Genomic DNA, 17,278 nt, shown 5'->3' with positions numbered 1-17,278 from the left:
CCCCCTGGTAAAATGCAACCACTGATCAGTGCCGGTCTCAGCTTCATCTTACACCCCGGTGGCTGTAAATGCTCTCGTGAAGCGTAGAAACATTTGTGAGTGTGTACAAGGGTGTGTGTGTTTTTTTACGAGCATCTGGACTGGGCTGACTAGTGGTAACAAGGTGAGTCTTTTATTTGCATGTTGTCGCCTCGGCGGTCCAAATTTCTATTGCTGTAATGGCGTTAATAATATCTGTGAGCTGCACAGAGGACGCTGCTGCGTTTGCATTTGACCGGAAAATGAAATTCCGTCTTGGATATCGGAAGCGCCCCGGCGCTCTGGGGCCTCCAGCTGATTACTGCCCAGAATTCCCTTTCTTCTCACAAACAGCCTGCTCATGGGAATTACACGGTCAGAAGGAGATCTGAAAGACTTGTTTTCATCTCAGATTTTTTGTGCCCCCCCGATCTCCTTGCCCCTTTTCTCTTTTTACTCGGGCAACCCACACAAGTAAAAGATTTTACAGTTTTCGCTGGGAAGGGCTCCTCATGGAGGGACAGATGCCCTCTAGCTCATTTAGGTGACCTGACCCGGTCCATCCACGTCTCAGAGCTGCCAGTAACGTCCCATCTCTGCCCACGTTCCCATTTCAGATGACTCAGAGGCGGGAGAGAAGAAAAAGAGAGCAAACGGCAAGGAAGGGACTTCTGTCTGTGCTCTTCCGAGACGCCAGGCGAGAGGCAATTGATGCCCAGGGTTGGCGGGGGAGACTGGCGCTGTGTGACTGGCGCATCCAGACCCTGAAACTCCACAGCTGCAATCACCCATCTCCCTACGGGGATCCAAGCCTTTAAAATCGTATCTTTGCCCCTTAGACTATTTTATTTTTTTCCTGGCCAGAAGCTTTGGCCTTGTGTTGCCTGGCAGTGTGTGTGCCGAGAACTCGCTGTCTATGCTCTCCTAACGTCGCTCAGCCTCAAACCTGCTTTGTGCTGTATTATCTTAGAGGCTGCAGATTGAGGCTGGGCGATGTTAAGTACACTCTCCTCTGAAGGCTTTTTAGAGCTACCACTTCATTTCTCCTCTATGCTACTGACCGGCTTATCAAAGCCTGAATAGAAGGCTCCTTTTTTGGTGCACAAAAGCGGTTCGTTCTGACCTAATCTGGTCTCACAACTACACTCTCTGATGTTGATCGTGCTGTGACTAGCTGGCTCTAGAGCCTTAATTGCATGATGTCTAGAAGCCTCAAGGCCTTCCTTAGCACGAGCGTCTACAGAGGTAGTTACCATGTGGGGTTTGCTCTGTCTTCCAGGATGTGGCTGCTATGATGCTTTGTGCAAAACACGACAGGGCTGAACGCTTCATTCCAGCTCAGTCACACCTTTAATGGGCTTCTGTGTTATTTGGATGTGTTGAGCTGGATGTTTTTATAGTTTTGCAGATGTGAACACACGTCTCTGATAGTAAAACCATTTCAGAGGGTCTAATTTAACACAAAGTCCGTATATTTCGTCAAATGCTTCGCCTCTCCAAAATTTCTGAGGAAGCTTGTTCAGCAAAACTTTCTTCATTGACTAGTAAGTAATGTGAGAAAATAAGAATGAATAGTGGTGTCATTTTATTCATAGTCTACACAAAGAAAATGCAATAGAGTATTGTGTATTTAGGTCAGTGTGGTAAATAAAAGATGTGAGTGTTTCAAAATGCAACATAAACAGAAAGAGATTTAATAAACCTTTCAGATTTATGGGTAACCCATGTGCCTTGGGCTAGCACCAAAACATAAATACATTCATATTGACATTCATTCAAAATTAAACAGAAATGTACTGCTCTGTAGTTCATAATTTAAAACCTCATTAAACCACCTACATCTTATTACCATATTGTGACCTCAAGTATAAGACAAAAGCACAAAATATTGTGGTGGCATCTACTGCTCTTGAGTCTAGAGCTAAATAGCAATTTGAAAGGATGATTTTTCAGTCACACAGATTTATTGTGTTCGTTGCTTACCATTAAGATGTACTAACTAATGCTGGCATGTTCTCATAGACAGAGAAGAGTGCAGGGTGGCATTACAGAGCCCAGATTCAGAACAATTCTTCCTTTTTTGGTACAGTGCCCTGTTCCACTTCTCAAATCGCTCTGGTTTGTGCTTTTATGGCTTCAACCGCTATAGATCAACTATGGGAAGGTATATGGTGCAGTGAGATGTTTTTGTGGAGGGGCCACATTCTTGATCCAGCATTTTACAGCCACAATCCTAGACCCTGTCTTTATTCCATATAGTTAAACAGTAGTTACTCTGTTGTTGCGCATTATGTTGTATGACAAGTTAGGAAGAGAATCTCTTCATATAACGTAATTTCCTTGCTGCTGTTAAGGAAAAACGTATCTTGTTTTTATTAGTCACATTTTAGAATTTAGTATGTTATTTATGGAGAGAACATTCAAGAATGTTGAAAATGGTTTGTTCTCTCTAACATGCTAAACAAAAACTCATGCGGTGACCCATAACCTGCAATAAATACCAATAAGATGTTGTCCCTACAATGCACACCAACTGGTGCTCTTGTTGCACCATTGCACCTCTAGTGACTTTCATGATAGTCAATGGGATTTCAGGGTTTTGATTACGGGTGCAAAATGCTAAGACTAATGCTAAATCCTTAAGTTTTAATGTTAATCAGTTTAAGGATGTCAAAGGACATATGGACTCTATATTAACTCTAACTCAATCCAAGTCATACTCTTTTTAAACCGTTGCACCCTTAGTGGATAATCTGTAATCTGATTTTGACTGCCATAGATCGCTAATACTTATTTCATGTAATTAAATGCTAAATAATGTGATTCGATGTGATTTTCTTTTCTCTAACAGTTGAGGTGTACCTCTGATGAAACTTCTAGATCTCTCCATTCTTTGTCAGTGGGAAAACCTGACAAATTGGCAGTGTATGAAATACTTGTTGTCCCCGAGGATAGATGGACCCTATTTTAGGTGACACAAGCAGTTGTTGGAACCAAAAAAAAAAAAAAAAAAGAGCAGAAAATAAAAACCATCAACTGAGGAGCTGGCAGAACTCAAGACGCCTGGAGACGCTTGACGTGTGTGGAGAAAATACGGGCATGTGGGCTGGTACGAAGCTTTCTTTGTTTGTTGGCTGGGCCTGTCAGTACCGCGCTCAGGTGTTGCTTAGCGCGCGTGGGTTAATCTGTAGCGTTTTTGCCTCCCCGTGTTCCCTGCCTTCTTATGCATGATTTCCCCCCCCCCCCCCCCCCCCCCTTGACCCCGCTACTGTTTCTGGATGTGCAATTTATCCGTCATTTAACCATTTAACCTTCCTCCTGGTTATTCTTCAGTTTGACTGTCTTTTACTTACTGTGCTTATTTCTCCTAACCCTTCTCTCTCCCACTAGCCCTCTCATTATCTCTATTTTTTCACGTGTCTTTCCCTCCTCTACTTTATCCCTCCAATCCCTTCAACCCCCCCCCCCCGCGCGCTCTTTCTGCTCCCGTCTCATGGTGCACTGGAGGCTTCCTGGCCTCGGTGCTCCTCCTCTGGTGGTGTAGCGGACCGTGGCGGTCCTGAGGATGAGCTAATGTGGCATTATGCCCACCAGTGCCCGCCCTCCCCGGTAATCTGCCTCTCATGATGCCCGCTCTGATGCCCGGGCGAGGCTGTCGGATGGGGGTGGTGCACAACAGACCGTGGGTGTTTTCTGTCCAAGGATCTGCAAGGGCATTTACTTTCCCTCCGCCTGGGTGTGTGTGTGTGTGTGTGGCCAGCTATTACCAGGAAGTAAATAAGATAATGTTTTGTGTGTGTGTGTGTGTGTGTTTGTGTGTGGCCAGCTATTACCAGGAAGTAAATAAGATAATGTTTGTGTGTGTGTGTGAGGAGCCGTTGACGAATAATAAGTAAGTCTGTGTGTTGGTGTCCACGGCCAGGGAATGAGACTGTTTGGGTGTGTGTAGTCTTTGTCCATGAATAAGTAAAAACGTGTGCGTGTGTGTGTTTGTGCAACAATAACACAAGTCTCTGTGTGGGTTTGCGTTTGTGTGAAATTTAATCCACGTCAGCAGGCAGCCGCTCAGATAAAACTAACAGGACATGACATTGTGGAGGTTCGAGACAGATGCTCGCTCCACTTCCTTCAGAACGCCTTTCCTTCTTTTCCGCTCGTCTTTTGCGATGTCGAGATTCATTTTCTTTTCCAGGCCTTCCACCAAACCAGATTTCCCTTCACAGATTCTCAGGAACGTGGACGTAATCTCCTTGTTGTCCTAATTTGATCTTGTCAGGAGGGGTGAATATAGACCCCTGAACAGCGCATAATTAAAATGTAATGATACAGAGCGCAGAGCAGAGTCCTTATCCACCCGTGCTGGAAGTGTGGAAACACAATTTTTCACACATCTTCAAATGACTGCCTCAGATGAATTCCCGCTTAGCATTCAGAAGCCCACTGAAAATTATTTTTTGAGGGCAAGAAGTAATGCTGTGACCTTTGCTGAATGAAGTGTGCTTTTCTCCCCTGTGGAAATTAATACTGAATTAAACAGCAATTATGTTAATTTCGCTAAAGTGAAATATTTTGTAACTGCTGTGTGCAAAGGTTAGACTTTTGCTGTGTAAACAGGCTTTTCCAGATGCCTGTAATTTATGATTTAATATCTGACCCTGTGTGATTGGCTCGGAGGAATTCTTCCCCCCCCTACGATTTTGCTATATTATCGCAGACATTTATGGTCGCGCTGATATTTAGCCTGATTGATAATTCTCTTGAAGCAACATACATATGTATTATGTTAAATATAAATACATAAAGTCTTGATTTCGGTCTATCCCATTCTTGACTCTTGGTTATGTGTCTTCTTGCTGACCCTGACCCTGGCCTTTATTACATCCTTACTTAACTTTAGACAAATACATTATAAACTGAGTTCTTGCTAGAAGAAAGAATTACAAAGAATTCTAGAGACAGTTCTTTTGTTGAGAGTGCCGGGTTTGTAGGTCAATACCGCATGGCTCGGAGGGGAGCAAAAACATTTCTTTTTATGTTAGTAAAGGGGAAGGGATTTTTCTTTCTTTATAAATTATTTGTGATTATCCTGAATTAGGGAGAAAAGCCCTTCAGTGACAGTGGGTTCTCTGAGGAGAATCAAAAAGGTTCACTGTTATTCAACCACCTTTCGAAGCATTTTGATAACGCCTCTGTTATGCTTCAATTTAAAAATCATTGTTTACTGTCTTATTTATTATTAGTTTCATAACAGAAAAGTTTTCCCCTGTGTAGTCTTTATTATTGAAATCTAAAAATAACTAGAACATTGTGGCACAATCTGTCACAATCCGGACATTTCCCAGCACTCCGGAACAGGTTTTCATGTTTTCCTTGTTTCCGGATTGCCCCGATTGTTTCCATCTGTTTTGATTTGTTACAAATATGTCCTTGCTGTGTCCTGTCCTCCTTCGGTCATTTGTCTTTTTGTCACCTTTTTGGGACACTTTTATTCTTCTGTCATGCCTCTTGTGAGTGTGAGCCACCGTACCGTATTTTTTATTAAATCCCTGTGTTTGTGAGTCATGCATTTGCATCTTTTTTCCCTGCTTTGCGTTCCTGACACTATCACATCAAGGTAATGGTGATCTATAACACTATAACTATCTTTTTTCTTTTTTTTTTTTGTTGCTTAATTAATACTTATTAGGTCAGTTTTCCCTTTTAAACATTAAGCCTAGTTGTTGACTAAACAAGTTCTCCTTTCAAAGACACTTTTAGTCTGTCACTAGGTTCAATCCATGAACAGGAAATGGATTCATAATGTTTTATAGTTGTTCAATTATTGAAAAATGTCACAATGATTTAGTATATAAAGCATGTGCACCATGGCGTTGATGTGAGACGTGTTTAATTGGTGCTGAAATTCTGTCAAAGCTGTTTAATCTAGTGCAGCAGTGTGTGTGTGTGTTGTGTTGTCTTGTGTCTCCTAGCTCTGAAGGTCACGCGTGCAGAGTTTAGCATCCTTCACACTCGGTCCCTGCAGTGTGCAGTCGCACCTGAGCCCTAATCCCTTCCTCCGCCACCGCGTTGCCACGGAGCCGAGGAGGCTCTCGCAGTCCCACCGCATCCTTCGGCCCCCGAGATTTCCAGGAAATTGCCCTTCCTCACATGCCTCATAATCCCCACTGACAGCAGCTGACAAAACTTCCTAACCGCGTTTTTGTGGAGGTCATACACTTTGCCAGCAGCTGGTTTGATTTTTGGCCCAATTTGGCCCAGGATGTGGTGCTCAAGTGTGATCTTCTATATTGAATTTCTTGCGCTGTCTTTGAGCATCTGTCTTGTGTTGTGGGACATGTTAAAGTGGCCTTGTCTGAGTCAATTAATACAATGATATGCTCTATTGGGCCTTTTAACTATGTTTCCCCCACTATAGCTGAAAAAAAGCAGTATGTGTGAGAGTGAGATAAATGGGCATATTTTGTGGTGCTAATCAAAGTCACAAGTTCCAACACCAGTTACTACCCCAGAGCTAGATACTTAACCCAGAGTGTCTCCAGTAGAGCTGTACATCTTGGCCCGAACCCCACCCAACAGGTCGGGTCGGGTTTTATCATTTTAGCTGGGCTCGGGTCAGGTCAAGCTGGCGTGGTAAATGATCGGTCAGCAAACATGAACTTCCGGTCTATAAAACCTATCCTTTCTGTATGGTTTGCTGCTTGTCAATTTGTTTCACCGATTGGTAGAAGTGTTTCACATGTTGTAAATTTATGTTAGTTCATGTTAATGTTTAATAAAATGTTCATTTGATTTGCAGTTTTTGGTGTCATCAGGTGAGGCATTTTAAAATGGAGGGTAGCCTTAGGTCAATTTTACTGCCATATCGCCCAGCCCTACCTATATCCCTATGAACTATGTTTTTAACAAAAAATTTTGAGAAAATAAAACAATTTAAAGAACTGTGTCAGACATCATTGACATGAATATGTACAAATGGTGAAATTATGGAAGGTAGAAAAGGTTTTATCTGGATGAACACAGGACAGGGAATGTTTGTGAGATAAACAGGCAGAGAGTCAAATCCAGGCAGGGTACTGGGACCATAGAATTCTTTCCAGGCCAAGAGTCCAATCCAAAAATTTCAAAACAAGCCAAGACAGGATAATCCAAAAATTGAGAAGCTAGGGGCAAAAACCAGTCATATACAAGCAGCAAAAAACAAGCCTGCAAAGAACTGTTTTACTGTTTTTTTTCACGTTACATACCACAGGTAAATTTAGAAATTAAGGAATAAAGTGATGGTAATACATTACACTTCAATACATTTTAACTCGTTGCCAGCAATGATCACCATTGTAACTAAATCGATTTATTTGCTTCATAATTTAAAAGAAATATATATTTGGATTTTGTGACTTATAAACAAGTTATGAAGAGCTAGTACATTGGAGTTATGACCATATGACAACTGTTCTTCTATGACTTTTTTTGTTGTTGTTGTTGTTTTACCCTTAATACAATGTAATAACAGGGTAATTACTGTACAGGTACTGTCATCATCTGTATGTCTGATGTTCTCTTCGACCTCAGTATAACGGGCCCATATGGATGACTGAGTGGAAGATGCTCGCACGTATGTATCACGCGCTGTAATTTTAGGAAAATAGCCGTCCTACCGCATATCTGCACTGTGTCAGCAGAACTGCGAGGACGATGCCATTTACTGTCGTGCGGTGAGGGATGGCGTGACACACCTGAATGGCTGTGGATAAATTGGGTTGCTCACCGCTGCGGCAGAGAAGAGATATTTCTGTGTCACGGCTGTGCAAGTGGCCGAGGGGAGAAATGCATTATGGGATTCTCTGAAATCATGCAAACAAGTTAATTCGTTGCCCTGCTTCTTTTTTAAAAAGATTCTTTTTGCTAAACTTCACCAACGTTGACAGCTTGGCACTGATAGGTACGGCACAGGCTGCTCTCCGTGAGCCGAGCCCTGGGGCTCGGAGGGTCTTTCACTGGAAACACACAGTGCTTAAGAGTGACTGTGCACTCACCCATAGAGTCACACACGGGGAAGGAGACATTTGTGAGGCTAAAGCTCCATGCCCTCAGGGTTTATCTGACAAGAGACACATACAGACAGTTTCCAAGTAATTGTTTAGTAGGCCGCACAGCAAATCACCCTGAGGAAGAGAGGGACAGGGGCACAAAGAGTCGTCATGTATATGTGTGTGTGTTTGTGTGTGTGTGTGGGTGGGGGGGGGGGGTGGCGCTATTGCAGATGAATGGATAAGGCAATTTGAAGCCTGAGCAACCTGTAATATCCGTCAGAGGAAATTGGTTGCAGCTCAAATGCAGATAAGTGCTTTGTCAAAACATTGCTCTGACTTCTGGAGTAGTGATGTCAAAAGTTATGTGGCGATAAATGTCCATGCCACTATCCCCAGTACAATATTTGTATTGGTCCTTCAAGGATTTGACAGTTTTTGGGGATTTATTTATTTTTTGTTTGTTTTGTTAAATGACTTTACCCCAGTCCTCAGCAGTCCAATCCCTGTACTTTTTGCAGAATATCAGTCTGTCCTTGATGTTTTGCTTGGAGAGAAGTGGCTTCTTTGCTGCCCTTCTGGACACCAGACCATCCTCCAAAAGTCTTTGCTTCACTGTGCAGATGCACTCAACATGCCTGCTGCCATTCCTGAGCAAGGAAATCGTCATTAGGAGAAGATCCTGTTGCTTGCTGGACTTTCTTGGGCACTAGGGCTGCACGATTTGGGGAAAAAGACATATTGCGATTATTGAGATCAATATTGCGATATGCGATTGCGATATGATAAAGGACACTTGCTTGTATATCAATGAAAAGTCGCATACTAATAGTAAAATGTTTAATTTCAAAGTGAAACATACAAACTACTTATAACAACCTGAAATGCCCAGTGCTTTCAAAATACAATATTCTACAAAATTAAATAAATCACAAAAAACTCTTTTACATTACTGTCGAATGACAAACCCTGGTAAGGCTAAACAACTGTTTTGATTATATATTATAAAATCCCGTATTATAGTTCTTACGTTTAACCAAAACGTTGTTTGGAGGCTGACTTGAACACAGGGATGCATAGCTTTGCTAGCTTAGCTAAAGTTAAGATTTGTAAACTGAAATGAATTTCTTTAGGAAACCTTTAAAGTTTGAGAAAAGTTAACTAAACAGCCAAGAACGGTCTAAATAGTTAATGCCTACGTTTAGCCAAAACGTTGTTTGGAGGCTGACTTGAACACAGGAATGCATAGCTTCGCTAGCTTACCCTATCTTAGCTAAGGTTAAGACTTATAAAAAGGGGATTTTATAATGGCCAAATATATTAAAAACAATTGTCCCGCTTTACCTATGAAATGTAATCCCTGGGATCTGGTTTGGAGCGTACAGCGGTTTGTACAGCCCCGAGCAGCACAAGAGTGAGGCATTTTTATGCACTTCTCTCCATAGACCTGTATATGCTTCACTCCACAGCAGAACCTATTGCAATATGGCGGCGACGTTGACGTACAATGCAGCGCGTCATGCGACGTCATGCAGCGTCTAACCATATGTCTCCGAATCGAAAGTCATGTGACCAAATACGTCACATCCGACTGAAGTGAGACTCGCAAACTTTGAGAGAATGAGAGAATGGATCGGATATGTTGCTGATTCAATCTATGTACTAATCATTTAAATCGCAGGTTTTTGTGTTCATGTAATCGCACAGACTGACATCGCGATTACGATTGAGATTAGATTAATCATGCAGCACTATTGGACACCCAGAAGACTTCTTCACAACACTTGAACTTCTCTCCTTAAAGTTTTTGATGATCCGATAAAAGGTTGATTTAGGTGCAATCTTAGTAGCAGCAATATCCTGGCCTTTTTAGTGAAAGTGAAGTGATTGTCATTGTGATACAGCACACAACGAAATGTGTCCTCTGCTTTTAATCATCACCCTGAGTGAGCAGTGGGCAGCCATGACAGGCACCCGGGGAGCAGTGTGTGGGGACGGTGCTTTGCTCAGTGGCCCCAAGGCCACCACTGCCCTGGTTTCTATGCAACGCAATGGTGAGTGCATGCGTTTCCTTGAAAGTAACCTAACTTAATCAGCATTACAGAATGATCTCCAGCCTTGTGCTGGTCAACTCTCTCACTTGTATGAGAGCTATTGGGTCTTCAGTATTTTAAGACCTTTAACTAGATAAAACATTTTTTTAAGCCCATATTTTTTTGGAAACTCAAATTCAGGACTTTTAAAGATCTGCGGAAACCCGGCCGTGCGTCCTGTGCTCTCGCCCAAAACTAATGATTTCGCGCAGGTGATGTGATATTTCTGCAGTAGGCTGGTATAATCGAAATCTCTCCCATTGGTCAACTTTATATTGCATATCGTTTACTTTTACCATGCAGCCCGTTCTCCCAGTTCAGCACGTAAAGGGAGCATCAACGGGCCTGTAGGAGATCCTTTTACCCTGGTCTCTTGCTGCAGCCAGAACACACTGCAGAGGCTTCTATTAAATTACGCATCCTCTCTGTCCCATGCCTCCCCTCTCCACCGCGCCCAGCTCTCGGGGAGGCTCGCTGAAGACTCTGTGATTTAACGAGTTGTCAGGCCTCGGCCCGAAGGGAGAGGGAGGCTCCTGCCACCTTCCTCAAAGGGGGCATAAATAATGCCGGTTGTAGGGCTGAGTGATGGCTGCTGTAATGGTGCCAGGCAGTGTGGCGTGACCGGGCACTGGGCAGCAATGTCAGCCTGCGGCGGATGCCCATTCTGTTGGGCAAAAGAGCCGTATCGTCCAGAAAGCCAGGGCAGCTGCATCCTTGAGAAACAGGATCTCATTTTCCTAGCAAAAATACAGGTCAAGTTCTCTTGTCGTGGCATGGGGCCTTTTAAGATGTCCATGCTGAGCAGAGAGGAACAGGTATGATGGGGTGTGGACAGCCTGTGCTATGAAGATCTCTCCCTCACTCTATAAAACTTTAATGACTGTGACAATAGTTCTTGCATTTTTCTTATGGCATCAAGGTTGCATACTTGAAACCAGAAAATGCAGCTTTCCCATATTTCTTTTAAAGAGGGAAGCTCTTGAAATATATATATATATATATATATAAAAATCTTAATTAAATGATAAGACAGTACAATAGTTTTATGCAATTGGCAAAATAAAATTTTGAAATGGTTACATTCAAACATTAGGGATGCTGCAAAGAGCAGTACACGAATCGGAGTGGACTGAATGTGCAGCAAAGATCTAAAGAGGCGGCGCACAGAATCACGGATAAGCATCCTTGTATCTGCAGGCACCTTTCACTTCAGTTTAAGGTAATGTACAACAACTTCAGATGGTATTTATAATGGAGCACCAGGGCATGGGCACCCCTGAGATAGCACGTACATGCTAATTTCACGTTCGCTGAAGTACAGGACATTGATCCTCATGTGTTCTGAACAGTGGCCTTCCTTGTGCGTATTGGACAAGGCGAAGGTTGGAGAAACCCTGTCATGTGAAGTAGCACCCACAAATCAAACACGGTGGAGGAAATCAAATGGTTTTGATCTTTGACGCCTCAGGATTCAGAACCACGGAAAGCTCCTTTTTCAGTAACCGCAGATATTAAGGGGTAAAATGTTCAGAAATCCTAAGCGGCATTATTAGTCAAGTATCTAAAACATTCTGTCATGACACCGACACTGATCTTAATGCAGCTCAAAAAGGATTAATCCAAAAAAGGATTCAAAACAAAAGAACTGGGACTGGGAAAAGGACTGGGACAAGGAGTCAAGGGACGTACTTCGGGAGGAGGGAAATTGGAGATGGGGGCTGGGAAAGATGGACTTGCATTCAATCGGACACAAATGGGGAAAAGGTACGAGGACGACTGTAGAACAAGCAGATGACACACGGGAAAACAAACACAAAATCGTGTTCAAACTCACTGAACAGGGAGGAGAATACAGCAGATCTAACAAATGATGAAACACACATGGACAGGGAACTAGATGTTTAACAAGACACAAGACTAGAACTGCAGTACTACTCAGACTCAGACGGCCAAAACCAGCCGCAGAGACAGAACGGGGTCAAGACCAGACAATGCAGTGATAAACAGGAAGTTTTTATGCATGTAGTGCACAGGTGAAACATTGTGGGCCCTAATTTCAAAATTGCCATAATAGACGTTGTGCTTGGGGCATGTTCACTAATGTACTATTAAGATTGTCTGAAATGAATCAGGGTTTTTACTTTTGCCAATCGCTGGTTCCTTGTTGGTGTTGATGTAAAACAGGCTTTCTACTTTCATGCTTTGTGTTCTATTTGTTTTTCCATTTGGAATTGTGCTTTTCGGCTGAGGTTTGACCAGACGCTGGAATAAAAATACCCTACATCATAGTATAATCCCCCATCTCACCCTCTCTCTTCCTGTCTCTGTTTGTCTGTGAACTCAGAACATGTTGTTTCCAGGAAGTCCTAATTGGGGTATCCTGGGTATGCTTGTTGGAAATCTTGCTCGGCTTTTTTTTTTTTTTGCCCGTGGCTAATTCACATTCTTCTCTGTGTCGGTGCGATCGGGACCGCTGATGAGTTCATGTACGGATGAGACGTGATGGAGAGAAAGGTGGCGAGGAAGCAAGGAATGAAGTTAACACTTCTACTGTGTCCCTGTTGGGGTGACCAGTCGGGGTGCAGGAGGTGTCGCCCTATTCATCTCCTATAAGAGAAATGAATGTGGGCCGCGCTGCCATCGCTGTGATCTTCAAAGCCAGTCAAAAGGAGCGCACCAGCCGACATCAGGCGCCCAGACGTCTCCGCTTCAAAGTTCTCTCTGTTTCTTTAACCGTTGCTCTTCCTGCTTCCCCCATCGGCTCCTTTCACTTACTTTGTCTTCCTCATAACAGTCCTACAGGGGGGATCATTCCAGGTGAAACACAATGGCTCAGAATGGATGTGTGTTGGCGACATCTCTGAAAAGGTTACAGGAGATAATTAAAATTTGCAGCGTCGCAGTGACTATGCAACACTCCCTCCATCCACGGCCTCCCAGTGTGATTTATTCTCCTTGGGCAAGCGAGGAGAAGGAGACAAGGGGCTGTCTGATCAGAAGGAGGCTTCTCTCTGAGAATCTGTCCTCCTAGCCACGAATGTGGCTTCCAAAATAAGACCTTCTCTTTCCTTGTCATGTCAACACTTGTTTTTTCTTTCAGACCTTGAAATTGTTTGAGAGATAGTCCTATCAGAACAGCCCCAACATTAAAAACACCAGCAGATCCTTTAAGTCCTCTTCATGGAACATCCCACATATGCTCTGATGGAGATCTTGGAGCTCTGTCTTCTCAAAGCCTTCCTGTGACTGAAAGAGGCATCAGAGAAAGTTAGGGTGGGTATATTTAGGGCGGGATTTAGGGTGATACATGTCAAAGTAGCATCCACAAGAATGCAGGGCCCAAGGTTCCCCAGGAGAACATCATCCAGAGCATCACACCACCTCTGCATGCTTGCTGTTGTGTATTTCCCTCCATTGTGCATCCTGATGCCATCTCTTGCCCAGGTAAATGATGCACGCGTGGTTGTGCTCTGTAATCTAAACACTTCCCCCAACATTCCCACAAGATTTCTAACTAAAGAATGAGGGGGTGGTGGTGATGTGCTGTCGAGAATTTGCTGCAGAGTGACCCTGAGGTAGGCACAGATCAAAAAAAAAAAAAGTAGCGGAAGGTAGCGGATGCACTGTCGTTATCTGAATCCTCAAGAGAACCAGCTTTGTGCTTTATATAAGTCAGCCTGAGGTTTACACCTTTTTACCTTCAACTGTAATGCATTTTTTTGACTGTTGAGACAACGTCTGGCTGTTGGGGCGATATAGATTTAATAATGAAAATGCCTGAGCAGACATGCTGAGAGATTTTCGGAGCCCCTCTGTAACATCAAATCTTATTAGTTTTAATATAAATACCTCCTGCTTATCTTGACCCATGTTCCTCTCAGCAGCCCTGCCTGGCTTTTGTAACGGGACTCATTATTAATTGAGTGCTGTAAATCGAACACTTCCATACAACAGCAATTCCCTGTTGAAGAGGAAGCATGCTGATCTATTCGTTGCTTCACTGATCCGGCCAGAGACTGAGGAGACTGAGATCTGCACCATGTTAAACAATGTTTGCATTGAACTCAATGGTGGATGTTCAGGTCAGGGCTGGTAAATAGATTCGTCTGGTTTAAATGCTAAATTATATACATTTTGCAGTGATGCAAATGTAAATTGTTTGCAAATAAATTGCTTAAATTCCACCCATTTCGACGAATTAGCCGTTTTTCGCCATAACACAAATCTCCTGCATCTATCCACAAAGATTAGCACAAGATTTTACAAGCCCCCTCTGAAGAAAGTCAGTGCGACACGTTTTTTTTTTGGTGTGCCAGGATTAATTCTGTCAAGATGACAATAATGAAAAGGAAAAATCTCTATTACAAACTAAAAATACCATTTATGTAACAGCATAAACAGCCATACATGTTTTTTTGACAGGAATTAGCAACTGGAACCTTTAGGATGGTAGTAGCCTAGTGTGTAACCAGTGAACCGGACCACCACAAAATTACAGGTTCAAACCACACTTACAAACCACAAACCATTGTGTCCCTGAGCAAGACACTTAACCCTGAGTGTCTCCAGGGGGACGGTCCCTGTAACTACTGATATTAACTCTGGAAAAGGGTGTCTTGTAAATGCTGTAGTAGTAAATTGTAGCAAACGCTGGGCTGAATCATTGTGGACATTGTAAAGTGTACAAGGACAAATCCTGTGTATGCATTGTTGTGTTATACTCGGTTTGTAGTAATGCTGTTTGTCTGTGTAGTAGCTGAAGTAGTGCTGGGTGACATGGCAAAAAAATTAACACAATATTCTATATTAAATTAACACAATATTCTATATATACAATTAACATATTAATAGTATATACTAATATACTATTCACCGATTTGATTTCTTCAATTTTTTTTTATATTGCCAGACTGAAACCGAAGACACCACAGATAATAAACAGCTTATCAACATATAAAACCATGACTATCTGAAACAGCTTATCTGATTGCTTATTTTGAAATGTGACATTTTATTTTGCGGGATCAGCAAGCAGGAGATTTCCGGAACTTCCGGGAGTCTGTGGATGTCTGTTAGCTGTGTATCTCCTTTTAAAAGGAATGTAAACATTCCTTTCTGCCATTTTGATCATGATGGGGAAAAATGCCCAAAGCGGATGGAGACTGTACAAGCGTCCAGTCCGAAGCTGAAGTGTACATAAGCTGAAGTGTACATGTGTCTACACATCGATCAGCATAGATGACATTATGCAGACTGATAGGTGAAGTGAATCACGTGAATCAACCTGGCAGGGTGACACATTAGGCAGCAAGTGAATATTATGCCCCTGAAGCGGATGTGTTCAAAATAGTAAAAAAATTGGATTTTCCTGGTTTGCAGAAGGTACCAACAGTGTGGAAAAAAATAAAACTGGGGAAGTGGTAACATGGTCATCCAGTAGAAAGTGTGATTCTGTGTTCCAAGACCATCCTATTAAAAAAAGTGTGTTTTTATGCTGGTCATACCAGCTAAACCCAGCTACAAGCTTTATTGTTCATCAAGGACGTACGTACAGTACAGGCCAAAAGTTTGGACACACCTACTCATTCAATGTGTTTTCTTTATTTTCATGACCATTTACATGGTAGATTCTCACTGAAGGCATCAAAACTATGAATGAACATTTGGAGTTATGTACGTATTTGTTTCATCTTCTAAAGCACCCAAGAAATTGATAAACTTGTGATCAGTCATTATTGTGATTAGATGTGTCTGTTGATCATAACATATCAATTTGTGTAAGGATGTACAGATTTATGTAACCAGATTACTGTATATTTATTTTTTAAAGTTTATCTTTTAAACCTCACATTTTGCCCACATTTGTTTTTTTTTTTTTTAACATTACCTGCCATTTTCATATTTTATTAATTTATATTCATTTCTAATGCAGTTGCCCTTATGCTGTAATAGTATGCTTTTTTATTAGTTTCTTTATATCAGTTGCCAGGGTTATGGTAAATTAAAGATCCAAGCATCCGGATTTATGGATTGAAGACTTTTATGATGTGAAATATTGCATGATGTATGTAGTTCAGTCTTTCAAGCCCAAAATTACTGAAAAATACTGAAAATCATGATCTGAAGTTTCTCCTTGTGTTTTAACATCCTTTAATAAAAAATGCCAGTTTTTGCTGAATGCCTGCTTTCCTGGTTGGAAAGAGCTATTTATTCTGTGGTCATGACTGGCCATTAATTTCGTATCTTTCACAGCCTGCGGATTTAGTGCCCTGCTAAAATGTCAGATGAGCGTTGCTCTTTTGCTGCCTGCCCACTCTGAGTGCTAGATAAAGGCCACCATTCCTGGGAAAGGGTGCCCATAAACTGAACACCCACAGGCCCGCATGCCTCCTGCCAAACTTAGAGGCATCTTGCCACTGCGGTGTGTTTGAGATCCGTGAAAATCTAGGCACAGGTGCTTCCCCGAGACACTTTTGCTCTCAGTCAGTGATTTAATTTGGTTGCTTGCTGTGAGGGTAATTCTGAGGTTCGCCCTCGTAGCTGGGAGTTAACTCATTACGGCTGTGTGGCATGAACTGCGTGATGCATGTTCACAGAGAGAAGCGACTGTTTTGTTCTTTGCTCTCTGCATAAGTCACTGAGATTCCACGTATATAATAATCAGAGTTGAGTTTGTGTAATAGTCTTACTAGTCTTAAAATGTAAGCATTCAACAACAGTCCCAAAAGCATTGGAACAGCAAGGCCAATTAATTTGCTTTTGCTGTGCTTCAAAAGCTGAATATGAAAAGCAAGATCACAGTTGCCTGTTTTATTGCCTGGTAATAAAACATCCTCTTCTTTTCTTTTTCTTTTTTTTTTTTTTATTTATATGGGGCTAGCTGTTAAGGAAACGGACCCATAATCAGAAGGTTGCCGGTTCGAATCCAGAGCCGCCAAGGTGCCACTGAGGCTCCATGGCTGTCCAAAAGAAATTTGAAATAAAATTGGAACAGATGTAAATTAACATCAAAATAACACATTTGTGACAAACCTGTGCTTTTCCACAACCCATGAAGGGGACTGTTCATCACTGAAAGATATGAGAAGACTGTTCACTGCAGTAAGGATAAATTGACACAAATACAGAAAACTAGAAAGA

General features: G+C 42.2%; 1 protein-coding gene across 3 annotated transcripts in view; it reads left to right on the top strand.

Annotated features, from left to right (window-relative positions):
* The window catches only part of drp2 (dystrophin related protein 2), a 164,645-nt gene that overhangs the window by 55,714 nt on the left and 91,653 nt on the right, over positions 1–17,278 (top strand). The window lies entirely within an intron of this gene.

This window comes from Denticeps clupeoides, chromosome 18 (assembly GCF_900700375.1).
Source record: "Denticeps clupeoides chromosome 18, fDenClu1.1, whole genome shotgun sequence".
In the NCBI taxonomy this organism is placed as follows: domain Eukaryota; kingdom Metazoa; phylum Chordata; class Actinopteri; order Clupeiformes; family Denticipitidae; genus Denticeps; species Denticeps clupeoides.
The sequence above is the reverse complement of the archived record's forward strand: the minus strand, read 5'-3'. Positions and strand labels throughout refer to the sequence as shown.